Genomic DNA, 17,770 nt, shown 5'->3' on the forward strand with positions numbered 1-17,770 from the left:
CAGCCATTCATATGGAGTGACATCATGAATCCCTGCTGTAGGGGTTCGATTCAGCACATATACAGCAATCACCACTGCTTCAGCCCAATAACCATTTGGCAGACATTTTTCATTCAGCATAGCTCTAGCTGACTCCATCAACACCCTATTTTTCCTCTCTGCAACACCGTTTTGCTGCGGTGTATAACTGCATCTGAGCTATCTTCTAATCCCATGTTTAGCAAGATACCTGTCAAAGTAGTTTAAGACATATTCACCTCCTCCATCTGATCTCAAACATGATATGTAACAGCCCAATTCATTTTCAGCATGTTTCTTAAAGTCTTTGAATGCATCAAACACATCACCCTTATGCTTCAAGCTATAAAGCCAAGTGTACCTGTTGAAATCATCAATAAACGAGACATAATACTGTGCACCGCCAAAAGAAGCATTATGTGAAGGACCCCAAACATCAGAGTGCACCAACTGTAAAGGCCTAGTGCTGTTTCTTACATGTCTCATGAAAGGAAACCGTGCTTGCTTCCCAAACTGACATACAGGGCATACATGACCAAAATCATTATATTTGAATTTGGGTAATCCAAGTACTACTTCTTTCTGCTGCATAGATTTCAGCTTTTGTACATTGACATGTCCAATCCGCTTGTGCCAAATCTCTACATCCCGAATGGCACTCTCATCATGTGCAAACATGGCTGCCTTGAGTCTCGGAATGGTCACATCCAATGTAAACATCCTGCCATCCCGTCTACCCTTGGCAATTAACTTGCAACCATTTCCATACTCCTCAATGAAACACCCATCTTTGTTGAACCTCACTTGCAAATTTTGTTCCGCCATTTGACCCACAGACAACAGATTCTTTGTTATGGTCGGGACATGTAATACATCATGCAGGCCTTTCTTCTTGCCATCAGGCATCATAAGAGGAACAATCCCTTTATGCTTTATGTCATGTTGGGTGTCATCCCCAGTACATACATGACCATGTGTACCTGCAACCATCTCATCAAACCACTCTCCATGCGGGGTCATGTGGTTTGACACTCCAGGTCAATGTACCATTTGTTATCTCTATCATGTCTCGATGCATTTTTAGATACATGCTATGCTGCATGGCAAAGAGTCTATCAACTCACTCATCATGAGCAGCACTGGAAGATGCATAGTGCCCATGATGTCTGCCCTTTGCCTTCATATCTCCCTGCTTCTTGTAACAATCCTTTGCAATATGCCCGTACCGGCCACAATAATGGCAGTCCTTGTCCCTATTGGACTGATCAGACGACTGCCATGAACCAGATCCACCACCTCTACCTCGGGGTGATCTCCCCCTGCATCTAAACCCACCAGATCCACACTGGCCTTGTGTATTTGCACCATGCCAATTACTCTGTTGCTGCTGCTGTCCATAAGTATTACGAGTATCACCACAACCTCAAAATGAACCACGACCTCTAGATCCTCTGCCACGCTGGCTAGAGTATAACACAATGTCTCTACTCTGAGATGCACTAGAACCTGTATTCAAACCAAGTTTGACTTCCTCATGCAGCAACAAAGCAACTAGCTCTTCCCAGCTAGGGGGCTCTTCTCTGACAGAAATGGAAGTATCAAAAGCTTTGTACTCTTTGCCTAAGCCATTCAAGGCAACAGCAATCATATCATCTTCTGATACACTTGAGCCAATAGTAGCAAGTTGATCAGCTATGGTCTTAATCTCTGTGGTATACGTCTAGGTGCTCTTGCCATTCCTAGTCATGTTGTTGAACTGCTGTTTCAACTGGATCTTTCTTGCATGTGTCATGGTTCCATAATTTTTCATTAGTATGTCCCAAGCATCCTTCAGAGTCTCACATCCAGTTATTTGAATTACCATAGCATCAGATATACATAAGGAAAACCAATGCAGCACCTTGCATGCTCTTTCATTCCATAGCCTATAGGCTCTTTTCTGTTCATTTGTTGGATTGTGTGCAGGCAACTCAGGAGCAACTTCATCTCCTGTACATAAATTCCAATAACCTCTGCCAACGAGAAAGTTTTTCATTCTGAATTTGCATAATGCAAAGTTCTTATTATCCAACTTCTCTCCAACTATCTGAGTGATATTGTCAGTCCCATGTGCATTAGCCATGATGCAATAGACTGCCTATCAAGTGCCTGACTCCCTACAGTCCAATAAGTATGTCTGACTAAGTTCAGTCCGTAACAGTTTATGACAGTTTTCTGCACGAAATTGCAGAAAAAAACCAGGGTATTTCAGCCCACTGACACCCCAAAACAACCCACAAACAAGTGGTCTCAACTGTAAATATAACTATCAATACATAAGCTATGTGTTTGCTTCAGCTTAAGCTTCTGTAACCTTGCTGCCAGGGTACATACATGCAGTCTCAAAACTGTAAACTGTGAGTAACCAGGAGCAATTTCAAATTCAAAACTGAGTGGTAATTATGTCATACATGTTCCAAAATCTCCCAGGTAGCTGCTAGTACATTTGGTAGTCAAGACATGAGCATAGAGGCACAAAACAATGCATAACCAGCACATACAAGTGTCAACAAATCTAGTTGCAGTTTGCAGTCAACCAAAATTTAGCATACCAAGCTCCAATCAACTCTAAAATGTCTTCCGACCATGTCATACATTTACTTTGTAGTGGCAAGTTCAATACATGAGCATCTGAGTAGGCATAGACAACCTGTCTTCATTGACCAATGGCATAAACTTCATGAGCTGTTTGTAATTAACTAGGACAGTGTAACTGCATTTAATTTAGCTTCAGAATTCAGTTTTCAATGATGCTCATTGCTTGCTTCAATCCTCCATACATTCAGCATGTATAGGCCAGTTCATATTGATGATGGAACCCCCAAGATGACCTGTATTGCTTCAGTAATGCACAATACTTGTCATTGATTGTATATGACAGTTTTCAGCCTGTCAATGATTTTCAGATCAGAGTATTCTGAGCAAGAGATCTCAGCTCCAAGACATTTGATCCAATGTATACATGCTTTGACACATTCTTGTGCTCCAAAGATGCCTTCTGAGTGTAGTACAAGGCTCCTGTGTGTCAATAATGACTAAATGCATGCTATCCATTTATGTTTACAGCAGTTCAGAACTGATTACATGTCTGTGTCTGTTACTCCATCTCATAACAGAGCTCCCACACAAGCATTTACTTCTTGCACACTTCAAATACCTTCAATAGTGAGCATACATGCTCTATGAATCTTGTCCAGGTGCCCCACTGAAGATTGACAAGTTGCTGTCCACCCAGATCAGCAGGCGCAGATCACACAGAATTCTAGGCCTTGTTTTCAGCTGGTCCTCCTCATCATGAGGCTCAATGACCACTTGCAAATGCTCAAAGATGCCCACCAAGGCTCCCAGAAAGGCCTAAACCACTCTGATAAAGCATGGAGTCCAAGATGAGCAAATGCATACCTTAACAGAGTAATGGCAGCCTGTTCTTGTTTTCAAAAGGCCTTGTTCTTCATCTTCTTCAAGTCTTCTTGACTCCCTCCTGCTCTAGAGAGCTCATCCAGGCTCTGATACCATGTTCAAAGAGGAGAGAGAGATAGGGAAAACACCACATATCCATGAGCCTTCAGGTTCCCAAGCTCATTTCTTCATATTCCACACACTCAACAGAAAAACACCCACTCTACAAGATAAAGTGACCTAGTGTAAATGTAGACTAGATGGACTAACTCTAGTCAGGTCACTAACTGACTACTAACCCGACTTATTTAATGTAGTCACATGTGGATAGCTGTACACACTAGCTGTCATAGATGTCGGTCATAAATGAAGACATACTGACGGTGAGCTTGATTTCTAACAATCCTGTAGATTACAGGGATAGCCTTCGGGCATGATATTGGATATACTCCAGGATTTATATAAATAAAGAGCAGCTTTTTGGAGAAAAGAACTTGCTTTGCATTGTTTTTGTGTCAGTGTCTAAGTTACATGAAGGAACCTGTGATTAATTTGTTTAATTAAGGAAGTTGATTTTGCATGTCAACACATAATGTGTTAGGTAATTAGATAACTAAAGCAAACTGTGGAAAGTGCGGTGGACGTGACTTAGGTCTATCCTACGAAAGGGTGGTCTTGGTTAGCTGGGAACTTTTCTCAAATATTGAGATAATAAGACAACGAAGACCTAGTGTCAATAGATGTAGAATTTCCAGTTTATTCTATTTTAGGGGAAAGGAATGGGTCTATGCCATACGGCAGAGAGGTTGAGCATCGCATCCCTCTCGTTTCCCATTCTCCATGAACCAAGTGGAGCTTGAAATCGCTTCGTCTTTGTTTTTCCTACGAAAGGTGGTACAACTGGAGCTCGACGCTAGCTTCTTCCTAGAGACTTTGCTGATAGGAAAGGAACCCTGACCTTAGGTCGGATCCAAGTGGGAACGGCTGGACACTTCCGCTCGGGGTAGAATCGGGAATACCTAGATCACAAACCCTGTGTCATTCCCTACGAGTGCCAAGCGGAGCCTTCTAGACCCTCCACCCGAGGGGCTGCTAAGACATGTCCCACAAGCAGACAAGCGGCCACGTTACAATTGGTATTAGAGCGAACCAACGGGATCTAAGATTTAGAAAGGAACTTAATGGAGGAAAGTAAAGGAAATAAGGGGACAGCCAGGGGAAGGTGAGTGGAATAGAGCATTGTTTTCTGTTGAAAACATTTCCTTACTCACTTATGGATGCTGGGTTGCAGAGTCACGAAGCATGGAGCAAGTTCTTGGTGTTCCAAGTCATGTTCATGACTGCAATGCGTGCTTTGGATTATCGATAAAGGCTAGGCATGATGAATGTTCTGGACCGCATCTATAATCCTTCACCCCTGTATGCGGAACGGAGATGGACGGGAGAATCAGGAATATACTACATAGCAGCCCACCGACTTGCGTACCTTCAGACCAACTTGAAGAGAATCAAGTGGATGGAGGATTTAAATATCATGAATCCGTTCATCTTTGTTGAAGCTCACGCACATGCAACCCTGCATGTTGGCAGTCGACAAGTCAAGCAGAACAAGTATGTGTATGAGGAAGTAACTCAGGTGATCCCTGCCGACAGAATCAAAGTGCTGGGGCACTATGAGAAGATCGGGTATCAAAGGAAGGGATACCCCAAGCTTCCTATGGCTTATCATTTTCTAAAAATCCATGACCCCACTCCATACTATTACTCACTCCCTGTAGCCGATTGTAACACAATCCTATTTTCCCTAAACTGATGTACCAATTAGCTTGTTTTACTTTCCCAAAATAAATGTACTCAAAGGGCTATGCCCTCATGAATGAATAGGACTTCTTACTATTGTCTATCCTGATTGTAAATGTTGGCAAAGGAGTTAAGTGATTAGGTCACTTGGCTAAAAGCTGTGCTGGTCATATTAACTTAATATGGGAAACATTTGATAAGTTATTAACATAAAGAATCTTATTGCCCAGGCACAACCCCAAGTGCAGGTTCCAAGTTTGACCCCTACACTAAGTACAGTTGTGATTCAAGAGAAGAAGTTCCTTCTCAAACAAATTAAGCCACCTAAGTTCGATGGCAAGGGAAGGACTATTCAAGTTGACGCTGAGATCTGGATCGAGTCCATGGAGGACTACTTTGAGGTAGCAGGAACTACACCTACTAATCAAGCTATGCTTGCCAAACTTAAGCTTACAGGCGAAGCAAGACTTTGGTGGAAACAATGGTGTAGAGACTAAGCGATCTTGGAAGGAACATACACTTGGGAGAAGCTTAAGGAAGCTATGCGAGGGAGGTATCTGCCACCTACCTACCGCACATAGAAGATGAACAAATTCTATGAATTGAAGCAGCTTGGACTATCCCTTGATGCATATTATTCAATGTTCATTTCTCTCCTAAAGTATGTGCCTGAAATGGATATGACACAATAGGTGTCAAAGTTTTATGCTAGGTTAAATCCACTCATAAACACCCACTTGGAATCAATGCGCCCAACGGACCTACAAGACACACTCATTCAAGCTGCATCAATAATACAGGAGGTGCATACCAAGCCAAGGAACAACATGACTTGGCCTTACAGGGATCAGAACAAGGGAATTATAGGGTTCAGACTAAGAGATCTCATGGCTAGAATCAAGGACAAAGGAAGAAAGCTAGGACCAATGCTGTCAACAACTTTGTTTCTACATGAGGTAACGACCGCAATCTACGTTGCTTCCATTGCAACAAGCCCGGACACTTCAAGAGGCAGTGTCCCAAGCTTAGTAGAGGATATCGCCAAGGGCCATTCCAAGGAGCCACCCATAGCCAAGGAGCCACCATCGTGGTCAGAGGGAGAACCTCCAATGTTGCCAACAAGGAGCTGGGTGATGAACAAGGAGCCCCCATCATGCTCAGAGGGAGAACCTCCAGTGTTGCCAACAAGGAGCTGGGCGATGAAGAAGATCCATCCATGGATGCTGACATTGAGAGGGCAATGGTTCACGCCGCTCTTCACAAGAAGGGTCTGAATCGCCAATTCTAGGTGATCCAAACTCCATCAAATTATGAAGGTAACAGCTTCAAAACCCTAATCAATTGTGGCAGTACACATTCCTTCATTTCACCGATCTGTGCAAAAAGGCTAAGGATAGCCACAATAGACGCACCTACTTTACTTGTGGAATTGGAAAATGGTCATGAGGTCCCTTGTATTAGGCAAATTGCTAAGGTGAAATCCCTACTGGATGGGAAGCTGACTTTGGTGAGATTCAAGGTAATGAACCTAGGTGTCCACGAATGTTTGCTTGGAATGGATTGGCTAATATCCAATAATGCCCATTCCACTGTGGAAAGGGCCAAGTCTCCTTCTAAAATTCTGAAGGGGAACTAGTTACAACTCAAGGAGAGGCTGGTAAGCCAAAAATACAGTTGGCAAAAGCAACACGGATAATAAAAGGAGTTAAAAAAGGCCTACCTGTCTATCTGTTTAAACTGAATAAGCTAGATCAGAATCACGAATCTGGGGAAGAACCTTCGTGGTTAAAAGAATACGCAGACATATTTCGTGAGGAGCTGACAGAACTACCTCCTCAAAGGGAAGTCGACCACAAAATCAAGCTGGTGCTAGGAGCTGCACTTGTCGCAAAGAGGCCATATAGGATGTCCATCCCGAAAGCTATCGAATTGAAAGAGAAACTCCAACAACTGTTAGACCAAGGCTACATCCACTCTAGCAGTTTGCCATGGGGATCTTCGGTACTATTCCAGAGAAAGAAAGATGGAATGCTTCGGCTATGCATGACTACAGAGGGTTGAATCAATCAACCATAAAAAATAAATACCCCATTCCAAGAATAGATGAATTACTTGACCGCCTTCAAGGTGCGAAGATATTCTCTAAGATAGATCTCAGATGTGGATATTATCAGATAAGGATCAAGGAAGAAGATATCCCGAAGACCGCATTCAACACATGGTATGGACACTTTGAATTCCTAATGATGTCATTCGAACTGACGAATGCTCCTGCTACCTTCAACAGGTTAATGCAGGATATCTTTAGGCCCTATCTTGATGACTTCATACTCGTCTTCTTTGACGATACCCTAGTCTACTCTAAACAGGAAGAAGATCATGAACCCCAACTTCGCATTGTTCTTGAAACAATGAGAGCACACAAGCTTTATGCCAAGAAGAAGAAATGTGCATTTTTCAAGCGACAAATTGAATATCTGGGATTCATTGTATTAGCATAAGGAATTTTAGTAGATCCAGCCAAGGTCAGAGACGTTCTGGAATGGCCAACACCAACTTCTATCAAAGAACTACGTAGCTTTCTTGGATTGAAAGGATGGTACAGGATCTTCATAAAAAATTATGCTTTGATTGTAGTGCCTCTGACTGATCTACTAAAGAAGCAAGTAGCAATTGTATGGTCACCTACCAAACAAATGAGCTTTGACAAGCTAAAGCAAAGCTTAGTATCAGCACCCATCCTGAAACTTTCCAATCTTAGTAAGGAGTTTGAGGTGGTAACTGATGCTAGCGCACTTGCCTTAAGATGTGTGCTTATGCAAGAAGGTCATCCTATAGCATATTCTTCAAGGAAATTGAAGAGCCATGAAAGGAATTATGCTACCCATGATCTAGAGCTGTTGGTTGTCATCCATGCTCTCAAACTTTGGAGACATTACTTGCTATGTAACAAATTTTCCTTAGTGACGGACCACAAGAGCCTTAAATGGATCTTCACCCAGAATGAGCTCAACATGAGGCAACTTCGATGGATCGAAGTGTTGGAAGAAGAATATGACTTTGAAATCAAATACAAGATTGGAAAAGAGAATGTAGTTGCCGATGCACTTAGTTGCAAGGCATTTCTAAATTCTCTTATTTTGCAGGATCCATCAATGGCAAGATCTCTAGCCACAAAGGTATCAATTCCAAACAACCCAAATCTTGAGCTAGCTAGAGAAGAGGCGTGTCATGACCCAGTCTATCAGAAATTGCTAAGGGAGATCCCCATCAAGTATCAAGACCCAAAGCTAAAGACGAAGTATCAAGAATTCTCTATCAGTAGTGGACTTGTCTACTTTAGGACAAGATTATGTATACTTTGGAAAGCCCATGACTCCCCTTTCTCAGGACATCCTGGCTATGCCAAGACCCTTAATGCGGTCAGGAAGAGCTATTATTGGGATAGGCTCAAGGGTGACGTTCTCAAATATGTCACAGAATGTTTGTCTTGTCAACGTATTAAGGCAGAACATGTCAAAATGCCAGGGAAATTGCAACCACTTGACATTCCCCAAATGAAATGGGAATTCATTAGTATGGACTTTGTTGTTGGCCTACCCCAAGTTCAAGGAGGATACAAATCTATTATGGTTGTAGTAGATATGCTCACCAAGGTTGCACATCTCATCCCTATTAAGACAAACTATAAAGCCTCAGACATCACAATATTATTCATCAAGGAAATGTTCAAACTGCATGGGTTACCTAGAATAATCATTAGTGATCGTGACTCTCTCTTCACATCACACTTTTGGAGGGCTATCTTCGAGGCCATTGGGACTCAACTCTATTTCAGTACAGCTTACCACCCCCAAACTAATGGTCAAATGGAACGAGTCAACCAAGTCATTGACGATATGCTTAGGGCATACTGCTGTCGCGATCCCAAAAAGTGGATTCAATATTTGCCACTGGTTGAGTTTGCCTACAATTCTTTCTTACCAACATAGTATTCAGATGACCCCTTTTCAAGCATTGTATGGGCACGATTGTCATACTTCTTTGAGCTTCTTGGATCCAACCTTGAGGGTAGAAGCCTCAAAGCAAATGCTGGAAGACATGGATGATCAAATCAAATCAATAAGACAAGACATCCAAGCCACCAAGTATAGACAGAAGGCTTATGCGGACTTGAAATGGCAAGACAGATCCTTTGTTGAAGGTGATATGGTCTTCATCCGCGTATACCCTAAAAAGAGTTCACTTTCCTTGGGAGAGTACAAGAAGCTAAGTCCAAGGTATTGTGGACCTTATAAGATCACTAAGTGCCTAGGACCTAATGCTTATAGACTACAACTTCCCGCAACCCTAGAGGTTAGCCTATTGAAAAAGTATCTACCTAATCCGAATCATGTTCTTGATGATCGGCAAATTGTAATGCCTAGCCAAGGAGTCCTTGAGCTACGGCCTGATAGAGTCTTAGATGTTAGGGAGAGGCATTTGAGGTCAAGGACCTTGAGAGAATACCTCGTCCACTAGAAAGATTATCCCAAAGAGGATGCCACCTGGTTGGACGAAGATACTCTCAACCAACAATACCCCCAGGTCCTCTCAAGATGAGGACATCTCAATTCCTCTAAGGGGGAGAGAATGTAACGGGCCATAGGAACCCTCCCCTGAAATTTTAGAAGAAAAATATTTTTTTTTCATTAGTTCAAATTTTTTTTACTCCCCCCTCTCTCCCCGCCGATAGCATGTCGGGGAGAAAGAGAGGGAGTGATGGTGCTGGGGGCATGCAGCCCCCCAGGTGGGAGGGGTGGCCATGCCACCAACCTCCTCCCCTCCCCTAAATATAGGGGAGGCTTCTCCCCTTCCCAAGCAACAGAGAGAGGAGGCTATGTCGCCACCCTTCCCCCCCATCAGCTGCTGCAGGGCCCTGGGCCATCCGATCCAAGTCCCCCCCTGCGACCTGCTGCAATGGTAGCTCTAGATGAAGTGCTAGCCCTACTCTACCACCCAAGCTGCTCGATCGACGTGCTAGCCGCTGCCGCCACCTTGGTTGATGACTCAGCCACTCCCCCCCGTGCTAGCTAGCAGCAACGCCCTCCTCTGACATGTTCTACGGGCCGACATGTGAGGGAGGAAGAGTAGGTGAAGGAGTGGGAGAGTGAAGAAGAGGGAGAGAAGGAGAAGGAGAGAAAAGGAGTGAAAGAGAGAAGAGAAGAAGAGGGAGAGAAGGGGAAGGATAGAAGGAGCAGGAGAGAAGAAGAAGGAGTGAGAAAGAGAAGAGAAGGGGAGAGAAGTAGAAGGAGAAGAAGAGAAGGAGAGAGAGAAGTAGAAGAAAGAGGAAAAAAAAAGGGTAGAAGGGAGGAGAGGAGAAGAAGAAGGTAAGGAGAAGAAAAGAAGAAAGAGAGAAGGAGAAGGAGAGAGGAAAAGAAGGAGTGGGAGAGTGAAGAAGAGGGAGAGAAGGAGATGGAGAGAAAAGGAGTGGAAGAGAGAAGAGAAGAAGAGGGAGAGAAGGGGAAGGAGAGAAGGAGAAGGAGAGAAGAAGAAGGAGTGAGAAAGAGAAGAGAAGAAGGGGAGAGAAGTAGAAGGAAGGAGAGAGAGAAGTAGAAGGAAGAGGGGAAAAAAAGGGTAGAAGGGAGGAGAGGAGAAGAAGAAGGGGAAGGAGAGAGGTAGAAGAAGAAGATGAAGAGGTAGAGAGAAGAGAGGAGAAAAGTAGTAGAAGAAGAGAAGAAGAGAAAGAGAGGGAAGAAGGAGAAAAGAAGTGGGAGAGGGAGAAGGAGAGAGAGAGAGAGTAGAGGAATAAGAGGAGAGGAGAAGAAGAAGGAGAAGAAGAGAGGTAGAGGCAAAAGAAGAAGAGGTAGAAGGAAAGAAGAGAGAAGTAGTAGAAGAAGAAGAAGAAGAAGAGTAGAAGGAGAAAAGAAGAGAAGATGAAGAGAGAGAGGGAGAAAGAAAGAAGGAGAGGGAGTTTGAGTTGGTGAGTAACCGCAACAAGCCACACCCAAACCACTCTCTCGACAAAGGAACCCATCCAGCAGTCTTTCCCACCCGAACGTGTCAACTTGAAACCCGTTAAGGTCCGGACTGTCAATCTCCACGAGACGAATGGCTCCCAAGAAAAAAGTCGCGGGAAGCATAGGCGCCCAAGCTACCGGTAATGTTGGAGAGGTGAACGGAGCAACCAATGCCGCACACACGAATCAAGCCTAGGTTCTAAGCTTTTAAAAAATTAATTAGGTATTATTTCTCATGGAAGAGATGAAAGGATTGGTGACGTGCATGGAATAAGAACGAGTCTTGGGGTTCTGTTTACTCTAAGTACTAAGTTGCATACATGAAGAGGTAGAGTTTTAAATTCGCATAGGATTTTATGCATGAAATGATAGCTTTTACTCACATAAAATGATAAGGTTATCGCCTTACTTCACAAACAATGATAGCTTTTTAACTAGTTCGGTGCATGAATAGTCATTTAGATTTCACAATCATGGTTAAAAGAAACACATGAAATGCTAATTTCTGTTCATGAGATACACTTGCATCATTAGACAAAACCCTAGACTTTCATAGACGCAAGTCACACGTGATCCGATGCATTAGAATGAGTACTTGTTGCCAGGAATAAATAGAGATAAAAGTCGTTTAGGAGGTACGACTATACTAAACGCACAATGTGCATGATAATTAAGGTTGATTGGGATATCTTGCATAGAACCATACTAAGACAATTGGAAGGATCACATGCATCTAGACTGCATCTTTAAAGTCTAAACGAAGAATCATGTGTTGCCAAGTGTGTTAACTGAGCTTGGTTGGAATTAGAGATTAAAAGACCCTTGGTTGGGTTGCGAATAAGGCATGTATGTTGCCTTGACTGACCAGCTAATGCTTGAGTTAGGGACTAAGATACCCTAAGGTAAAACCCAAGGGAAAAGGGCAAGTATAAGTCAACTTACCAAGACCATTTGTTTGCGTAATCTTGCTTGAAATCATTGGGTTCTTGCCAAGCTGCGAAAAGACCCAAGATCGGATGCTAGGAGCATCCCGGGAAAAAAGGAGTCACACCTTAGTAGTCGGCAAACGACCTTCGAAATGTTCGTGCTTGTACTTAGGTACATCATTTGATCTCTCTGCTCAAGGAATTAATTCAAGGAAAACACTTAATGCTTCATGTTGAAAGCTTGGAGGGAGAGGTAGGAACAATTACCTCCGATTGTCTGCCTGGCCCTATCCAAGGGGGTTGATAGCCGCACCGGGTATATAGACCTAACCCACTGCGAGAGGTCTCTCCATGGGTACTACTTGGAGTGGGAGGACGCTTGGGTGCCAAGGGAGGCTTTGGCTATAAATCCCTTGCCTCCGGATCCTGCAAAAGAGGTCGACGTGACTCGAGATGGGATCTCGAGGCCCGTGTACTAGTCAATGGGCAGAACTTGGAGCAACAATCCTGTAGATTGTTGGGATAGCCTTCAAGTGTGATATTGGATGTACTCCATGATTTTTATAAATAAAGAGCAGTTATTGGAGAAAAAGAACTTGCTTGGCATTGTTTTTGTGTAAGTGTTTAAGTTATGTGAAGGAACCCGTGATTAATTTGTTTAATTAAGAAAGCTGATTTTGCATGTCAATACGTAATGTGTTAGGTAATTAGATAACTAAAGCAAACTAAGAAAAGTGCGGTGGACGTGACCTAGGTCCATCCTACAGAAGGGTGGTCCCGGTTAGCTAGGAACTTTTCTCAAATGTTGAGATAATAAGACAACAAAGACCTAGTGTCAGTAGATGTAGAATTTCTGGTTTATTATGTTTTAGGGGAAAGGAATGGGTCTATACCGTACCGCAGAGAGGTTGAGCTTCGCATCCCTCTCGTTTCCCATTCTCCATGAACCAAGTGCAGTTTGAAACCGCTTCGTCTCTGTTGTTCCTACGAAAGGTGGTACAACTGGAGCTTGACACTAGCTTCTTCCTAGAGACTTTGCTAATAGGAAAGGAACCCTGACCTTAGGTTGATCCAAGTGGGAATGGTTGGACACTTCCGCTCGGGGCAGACTCGAGAAGACCTAGGTCACAAACCGTGTGTCATTCCCTGCGTGTGCAGAGCCTTCTAGACCCTTCTCCTGATGGGCTGCTAAGACGTGTCCCGCAAGTGGACAAGTGGTCACATTACATGCTACAAGGATTATTTGACCATCTGATTCTGTCACTTCTTTTAGCACAGCATTTAGACCGGTCACTCTCATTTAAGGTAGTCGGCTTTGACGTTGTTTCCATCTTCAATTTGGCAGTTGCTTCATCCACCAAATCAATTGCTTTGTCAGCAAGAAACCGGTCACTCATGTAACAATCTGCAAAAAGGAGCTGAGCTGCAACTAAAGTGCTCTCTCAGAATTGAACTCCATGGTACAATTCATAGTGTTCACGTAATCCATGAATAAGGAAAATTGTATCTTCCTAAGTTGGTTGGTCTACATAGACTTTCTGAAATTAGTGTTCTAAGGCAGCTATTCTGAAAGATGCTTGTAGCATAGTCCTAATGTTATGCATCAATTCTTCTCCTCTAAGAGGCAAAATTTGTTCAAGGCTATTGTTCTCAAAGATGCTTTTCTTAATATTCCTGTTGTTTTGCATCACAGGCCACACCGAATGTAATCAACAATCCACATCTTAGGAGTGGGTGTGATATTACTTGCAGAGCTTACACACCTCCCTATCCAAGTTATAAGCTTTTGTTTCACAAATTAACATGGATTATCATCCATTCTGATTGGAAATGATGCCGCTACTTCATCTCCGCACTTCTTCCTCGTCAAACATCGCTTCAAGATGATACGATGGTCTCACTTCTAGCAATACTGAACAAGGAATTAGGAAGCCTTCAAACAACTGCTATTTTTACTTCGAGTAGATGCGATTGCTCCCATCTAAAACTAGCCACATTGATCACTACTTGGTGGTTGCAGCCTCCCAAGATGGCAATCACAGTCGGACGGGCAAGTGCACAGAAGACTGGGTCTTCTACTCCATTAATGTCCTCTTCTTCCTTGTCACCATCGACATCATCTTCTCCTTCTCACCATCTCATTGTCTTCTCCTTTCTCAGAATTCTACGGTGGTAGGTAAGTAGATAGGAAGATTACCTTTGTCATCGCTCTAGGAACTGTTAGAGAAGGTGATGCTTCAATCACCAAAAGGTCCTCCCATATGAAACGGCTGTCGTATTTCTACTTCGTAGAGCTCGTCGATGCCTCTTTAGAAGCCTCCTCATTTTCTTTAATAATCATCTACCACCTCGTAAAGCTTTAGAAAATCTTCAAAAAGCATTGTTCGTAACATCAATGGCAATGTCAATAATATCATTATGCTTCTGTTTGAGGCGCCAACGAAAAGCTTAAAAAAAACCATTCTATATTTTGTCGTTGATTTACATTAGAGCTTACATTATTGTGCTGCCACCACAGGATGTGTCCATTAAAGACGCTGATATTGTCTTCTAAACGTTGCGATCATATGTCGTGTAGGACCATTATTTGACCTTAGTCAATGATAGTGCAAATTAACTCTCTTCACAATGATAAGGCCATCTTTGCCTGATCTTCCCGCATTACATCAGGCTTTAGGCCTCAAACATGATGGAACTGTTAGCTCTTTCACAAGAGTTTTATGTGTATCATTTTCCTCTATTTTGTAACTTGTCAGTGGCAAAATCTTGTTGCATGGACTAGAATAGTCATGGTCAGTGATAGCACCCTAATCCATGTGAAGATTTTGTCCTTTAATGTGGAAATTCTGAGAGTACCCCACATCCCATATACCCATGTTCATGAACTTGCCTATGTCTATCATTACTAAAAGAATATTTTCTTCCATGGCTTGTAACAATGGCATTAGCCTTTGCTTTAGCAACCTTGGATCCTACTGAAGCAATAGCAGCTCTTGTGAAGGACCCATCTTTGAACCAAGCTCTATTGCTTTAGTTACATTCCCAACCATACCACTATGTCGATGTAGCTTGTGTGATTGTGAAGATACATGGCTACCACCTGTAAACTTGAAGTCAAAAATCAAAGTCATCTCTATATACTTCACCTGTTCTTTATGGTCCAATAGTTATCCATTCTCTTCGTCAAGGAGACATAAATTCAATTGAAAGAATCATTCAACCACACTCGACTTGTGTCATCTTCAAAACATACATTCTCTTCATAAGAACTCGTTTTTCATGCAATGTGCCCTCCCAGGAATATGCTATGTAACATAAATTCATGCCCAATCATTCCTCATTTGAGAATTTTACAACGTCAGATCCACGTGATACAAGCAATCAAACGATGCTCTCGGGTAATTTACTCATGAATATATTTGTGCATCACGTGAGTTCAAAATAAGGTATTTTTAAAATACCATTTTTTACATATAGAAGTGTGTAGTGCAAAGGGATTATTTACAGATTGAATAGAAAAGGGTTATGTTTTATTCAAGAAAAATTTATAGATAAGAGTATTTATAAATAGGCCTTGAACGTACGTGATGTAAAGGATATATATATAGTAACTTCCCTAAGATGATGCTCCACAAAAATTATGAATGTACTGAATAGAATGTGCCTAGCCTATCTACATGTGCTCGTGCGTGTCATGCGAAGGAACACACACAATGAAAAATAATTTCCTAATGATGCTGAATAATGTGATCAAATTCTTTGTGAAAAACTCAAGCCTCAAATTTGTAGTGGTGGACGTGCACTGTCACGACAACGTGCAAGTTACACATGGATACATATTTATATGTGTGTGTAGACATGCGTATATATGCATGTTAAAAATATAACCTTTCCAAATACCTCTCCATATAGGGATATGTACTCATGCATGTGTACTAACAATATAGTGATCAAGGATGTTTAAAATAAGTTCAAAAGATTTCTATAACTACTTTTTAACACTTGCAAGCAAGCATTTTCTAAAATAGTGGAGTAGTTATGGATTATACTGCAACTCTGTTACATTGCACACAAGGTTATTTGAAAACAAACGAGTAGGCATTTAGCTTTTGTGAACATCAACCATGTGTGCATATGGGAAAGTGAAATAATCTTAATAAACTTGTTTTATATATACCTTTATGGTGTAGACCAATTAGACATCTTTTTCTTTGACGATGATGTGTTAGAATGATGGTAACGATGAAATTTTCTTTATAATCTCATCTTTATGAGTGAACAAGAAAAGTAGCACCACATCAGCATACAACTTTAATGGTTATCTTCTAGATCTTTTTAATTATCTATGTGATTTCACCTTGACATTTATTAATCAAGACTACCTATTTAGGGTAGAACATCAACCCATCTTAAGCCCTTTAATGGTGAATACATACATTTATGTTTTTCATGATACGTCGGATTAGGGTCTAACTTGTCCATCTTCTCTCTAAGACAACTTTTAACTTTATCCTACAAGTTCAAGGCTATCATACAAAACTTGAATTCAAGCACTTCAACGTACGTTATGTTAGAAGGCAGGCATAGGAACCCACTATAAGCAAGGGAATATAAGGGCAGATGAGTGTGAATAGCCCTAGGGGCAAGGGAAAACCTAACCCTAGCTTGGCGAAAGTTATATAAACAGCCTATGGGTCACTATCAAGTGTGGGAGAGTGTACCCAAGTTGTACTCTAAGCAACTTAGTAAGCAAGATTTTGTTCTTGTACTTTGCACTCTCTTCTCCCTCTTGTGCACACATTCCAATGCTGCAACTCTGGTTTTCAACATGGTATCAGAGCCATCTCTGATCTCCTCAGCTTCCCTAAGCCTCAGCTATCACTAAGTGCACATGAGCCTTTACCTCCTTCATCTTATCCTTCTTTCCTCCATAGTTGCCTGCAACCTACCTCCATTGGAGGACTTGGGGAGGACAAAGGAGACCATATCAGCCAGTTCTTTCTTCTAGAGATCTCTTCCCCACATCAGGGGGTAGCTCCATGTCAGGTTTACTCCCGACGTTGTCCACATCTGAGCCCCGCATTGCGTGATTCCTAGAAACAGGCGCAGTTTCTGACAGCACGAAATTTGTATTGTTGTATGCGCAGCAGGTGACGCGATCCCAACATCTATCTTGGGGCTTTGATAGCCCCCCTAGTGGGCTATCCTCATCTATAAGGATTCCTGCAAATTCCTCCCACAGAGAGAGATCTTTGCCAAACCCTAACTGTGTATTTTGAGGCAGCCATAGCCAACAAGCTCTAAGCTTGACATTTTGTCATTTTTTCACTCTGAGCTTCATTAACAATGATTCTAATCAGTGAAGCATAGTCTCTGAAGCCTATTCCAGATTCTAAAGCTCTTGGGCATGCTCAATGGACATCACTAAGCATTGGGAAGCCGACTTCCAACCGGGTTCCATTCGAGCACTTCACTAAGCTTGACAATAGTGTTTCTAAACACTAATCACGAATCATCTAATCATTTTCTTGCTGGGCATTCACTAAAATCTAGTGAGTTTTTTATTCCTCTCCGTATATTGTTGTAAGG

The sequence above is a fragment of the Lygodium microphyllum genome, unplaced genomic scaffold (assembly GCF_053477565.2).
Source record: "Lygodium microphyllum isolate KBCC unplaced genomic scaffold, Lygodium_microphyllum_v1.1.10 scaffold_31, whole genome shotgun sequence".
Taxonomy (NCBI): domain Eukaryota; kingdom Viridiplantae; phylum Streptophyta; class Polypodiopsida; order Schizaeales; family Lygodiaceae; genus Lygodium; species Lygodium microphyllum.